Source organism: Asparagus officinalis, chromosome 10, assembly GCF_001876935.1.
Source record: "Asparagus officinalis chromosome 10, Aspof.V1, whole genome shotgun sequence".
NCBI classification, from domain to species: Eukaryota; Viridiplantae; Streptophyta; class Magnoliopsida; order Asparagales; family Asparagaceae; genus Asparagus; species Asparagus officinalis.
This window is the reverse complement of record NC_033803.1, coordinates 9,011,658-9,016,622: the sequence shown is the minus strand read 5'-3', so window position 1 is coordinate 9,016,622 and position 4,965 is coordinate 9,011,658.

The following is a 4,965-nucleotide window of genomic DNA, read 5'->3' as shown; positions in this document are numbered from 1 at the left end:
ATTGTGAGCTTCATCCCTTTCTGCGTGCTCCTTTTCCTGAACAATCGGGTTACGGCGGTTCGATTCACTTTGCTGGTTCCTGAATGCCTGGATTTGCTGCTCATGCATCTCTCTCATCTGCTGCATGGCCATCTCCATCTCGAATTTGAAACTTTCTTTCTGCTTAGCCAAAGCGTCTTCAAGCATCTTGGCCATTTCTTCCGCGCTTATCATAAATGACTCGCGGGGTTGTCCTTCGCTGGACACTGTATTGTCCGATGCGACAGCAGAGCAGGAATCCGATTCTTCATCTTCCGAAGGCAATCTTGTCCGAACCCTACCATAAGTTCCTCGTGCGATGGCTCCGGACTGCAGACGGGTTACACGCCGGGACGCTTCCAGAAACGATTTGAGATCAATCTGTGTCGATGTCTCTTTGCTGGTCATGTTGGCGGTGACCCTCGGAAATTCTCCGTCTTTAACCACCGTTCTTCTTTGCCGGAAACGCCTATACCTTGGTTTTGGCGTTTCGGTGCCGAGCCTTTCGAACACTGAAATTCTCTCGGGGACTACCTTGATGCAGTTGCATTGAGACAGTACCGCCCGAATGAGCTTTGAACAAGGGCACTGAGTTTCCTGTTCTCGGGGACTCCTCTTTCTGGTTCTGTTCGTACCCCCAGCACGATAGTACAACTCGTCATTTTGACAGTCGGAGTAACCTATCGTGTGTGGGCACGACTTCTCAGGTATAACATTATCACTATCAGATGATAATGTTTCCATCTGAGGGCGAATTGCCTTCCTTGGACTTTCAAGAGTCACGCGCCTTGAGACATGCCTTTTTGGGCGTGAATTCTCAGCGGGCTCTTGGACCTCAATGCGCAAATTAGCGCGCGCAGTTGCCTTGAGCTCCTTGTCATGTTGGAGGTAGCGGTGACCCCCAGCGTGTTGATTCGTTCGGGGTTTTCTTAGTGGGCCCAAACGTTCTTGGATCGGAGCTTTGCTTCGCTCATCGGGAATTGGACCGAGGCGCTCCAAGACTGGCTTTCTTCTTCGGGAGGATTCTGCATGATCTCCCGGAGTAGCTATGGGAATTCTCGGCGACTTAGCTGGGTTCGCCGGAGGTTGAATTTTGGTTGGAGGCTGCAAAGGTTGCTCCTTAGCCTGAATTGCCGCTTCAGACTTTGGCCTCCAAACTTTGCGAGTTGGTGGCGGCTTCTTGGCCACTTCTTTCTGCAACTTTCTACGGGCTTCTTCGGCTTGAGCCCGTGCCTGCGCTGATAGTGCGCGGCGTTTGCGGATGCGTTCTTCCAGCGTCGAACGATTCCGTTTGACACGGATCCATTCCATTGTTGGCGGCTTGGAAGAGGTGCCGTTCATCTGTTGTTGAGGCTGTTTGCCTCTCTTGTTCTTCAGACCCGCGTTGTAGCGGACTCCGTCGGTGGACTCCATCGCTTTGGCGAATTGTTTGGCCAAGCGTTGGCGTTGCCTTTGGCGGGCTCTCTTTGAGAGAGTCACCGCTCCTTTGGTGACGGAGGAATTGGTTGGAACCAGCTTGATCTGGTTGGAGATTGGTGGAGCCTCATCTGACGCAACTTTGGCGTCAATCGAGATGAGGTCGTCGTTGGTAGCTTCAACTTCTTCGTACCAACGCACCTTTCTGTTGGAAGAGAACTTGGACTTCTTGGACTTGCGGGGGGAGGTTGATCTAGACGAGGATGAAAGGTATTCCTCGAACTTGGTCTGATCGAACTCGTATTCGACCTCCTCCACGACTGGGATCAAGATCCGCGGCTGCGACGCTCCGATCTCGGCAGCGAGATCGGTGGCTCCCACTGTGGTCGCCAGATTGTTCGCTGGAAAATTCGTGTCTTTCTTTGTTATTGATTCCATTGTCATCTTGAGTTACAACTTTTTGAGTTACAAAAGATCCGGTCTTTTTATAAGATCCGGTTACAACGAAAATCAAATAAAAATAAACAAAGATTACAACTTTTCTCCTTTTGTGTCGAACGAATCGCGAGCTCCTGTTTTGCGGTCGCTCGCTTTGTGGGTTCTTTGCCTGCGCCGGGGTTGTTTGCCGTGGACCACCGCGCGATCTAGATCCGGTCGGATCTACGCAGTACAACGGGTATTATTTCACCAAGGAAATAATAGCCGGGGAGGATTGTTTCACCAAGGAAACAATCGTCCAAGTCTCGGGATCTAAGACCAAGCTTAGATCCGGAGTATGCCTGCGTAGATCTGAGATCTGATCCTCTCGAACACCTGCCTTATTTGACGTTGATGATCGCCGAGCACCAGATCTGAAGGAGTGAGTCCCCGAAGTCCCAAAGTTTCAATCTTTTTTAAGTTCCGAGTCTCCAATCCAGCAGGGCTTCGCCTCTCTCCAAAATTTCCAACCTTCTCAAATGACAAGGGGGTGGCCTATTTATAGGCTCTCAGGACAGTGCCCGCAAAAAGAGAAACGTCGGCCACCGTCGGCCACTGTCGGCCACCTCGAGGTGGCCGGCACTGTGCCGAGCCACCTTGAGGTGGCTCGGCTCTTGGCCAAGCCACCCCAAGGTGGCTCGGCCACCGAGTGCCACCATGTGGTGGGCTCGGTGGTGGCCGAGCCAGCCTATAGGTGCTCGGCCACCGACCACCACCGCTGGTGCTCGGTGGTGGCCGAGCCACCTTGGTGGCCGCCGAGCCACCAAAGGTGGCTCGGTGAAGCCACCAAGGTGGCTGCGCTACCGAGGCCACCTAGGTGGCTCGGCCACTGAGCCTCCTTGGTGGCTCGGTGAGCCGACCTCCAGGTGTTTGTCGTTTTGCCTCTTTATGCCCGTTTTCCGGTTCTGCGGTTTGATAGGTTCGGATTCGATTTGTTGACCTGATTTGGCAGTAAATCCGGATCCCGATTAGGCAGTAAGTCCACTTCTGAGTTCGAGTCCGAAACCGATCTTGATTCGATCGTGATTTGTCCGAGTATGCCCTTGGTTGGATGACTCGTTGACTCTTCGAACACTTGGCTTGATCCCGCACGCGAATGGACGTATTCCGTTGCTTGCGTGCGATTCGTCGATCTCGTCGCCTCGTTGGTTTGTCGGTTTGTGCCGAGCTGTGCTAAGGGACCTATAAGCAATTTTATATGCCTACACTAGTGATGATGATGATGACTTAGTGGAGGATGAAAATTTCAGGGTTGATCCCACAGAGCCATTGTATGATGATGATGGTGAAGATAAGGAATTATTTGATGAGTTTAGTGCAAAGAATAGATCAAGAAAGGGAAAGCAAATAATGAAAACAGATAAGAATGTAGATGAGAATGATGGTGGAGATATAGACTCAGCAGAATCTGAAGATATTGAGAGTCATAAGAGCCCAGTAGGAAGTGATGATGATGAGTTGTTTGAAATAAGGCAAAAAAATAAGAAACTTTTAGAGGAGGAGAAGGGTAGAATAGCATTTAATGCTGGGGCAAGATTGGTAGATGATGTAGATGGTCCCCCTCCTACAGTTAATGAAGCACAACCTGAACCACAACCACATTCTGCTAATGAAGTCAACACCAGTTCCACCCCTATTCATGATACAGATGCTGGTAATAACCCATCACATGTTGCAGAATCGCATATGTCACATATTGTGGGATTGAATGTAGTAGGTCCAAACTCTAGAGGCACAATTCCTAAAACTCAAAACTGGCCTAGTTTTTGGACAAATTATGAAGGAGGCTATCAGAGTGATCAAAGAAGCAGTAATGATGAGGGACCATTGTTTGACAGTGATCATGAAGCACCTGAGATCAATATGAAAAAGAAAAAAAAAGAAAGAGTGAACTACAAGTATTTCAATGAGAGAGTGGATATGAAAGCTGTGCATTTTGAGCCAGGTATGCACTGCAATAATTACTTCATTGTGTTGTCTTAATTATACATCATTGTCAAAACTAATCATTTGTGTTTAATTTCTTTTTCAGGGTTAAAGTTTACTTCTAGGAGTGTGTTAAAGGAGGCTATTCTAAATTATTCTATTCAACAGCACTATGATCTAGTGTACATGAAGAATGACACTAAGAGGATTCACATGGGTTGTTCACTTTGCTTTTGGCAGATGACTGCTGGTCCAGATTGTCATGAGGCTGGTGTTTGGCAAATAAAATTTATTAATCATGATCATACTTGCTGCAGGACTTTTAAAAATAGATTAATAACTGATAACTGGATTGCACATGTTTATCTTGATAAAATTCTGAGGGATCCAAAGATGAAGCTAAGTAACATTGTATCTGACATTTATGAGAATTTACAAATTAATGTCTCATTGAAAAAATATAGGAGGGGGGAGGAGAAAGCTCTAAATGCAGTCCAAGGATTAATGCAAAGACAATATGGCTTGCTAAAACCTTACATGAAAGAACTAATGAGGTCAAATGTAGGTACTACTTGTGTTCTGAAGGTGGCTGAGGGAGAGGTAGGACAACCAAGCACATTCCTTAGATTTTATGTTTGTTTTGAGGCATTGAAGATGGGTTTCACTTTGGGGTGTAGAAGAATATTTGGTCTTCATGGTTGTTTTTTGAAACATGCTTGTGGAGGGCAATTACTTTGTGCAGTGGGGAGGGATGGTAATAACCAAATGTGGCCCAGGTTCCTAAGAATTTTGACTGTGGATCTAAACATGAATGATGGTAATGGTTGGACAGTTGTGTCAGACCAACAAAAGGTTTGTGCAATGCTATCTTTATTTCAAATTTTTCTTTCATGAACTCATTGTGATTAACTATGTATGTATTTTAGGGATTGGTTCCTGCTATACATGAAGTATGGCCAGCAGTTGAGCATAGGCAATGTGCTAGGCACATTTATTCTAATTGGAGGAAAATTCATAGTGGGAGGGTCCTGCAAAGTCAATTCTGGAAATGTGTTAAAGCCACCTCTATGCCAATTTTTCAAACTGAAGCTGCCAAGCTAAGGATAATTTCAGAGCAAGCTTATGAAG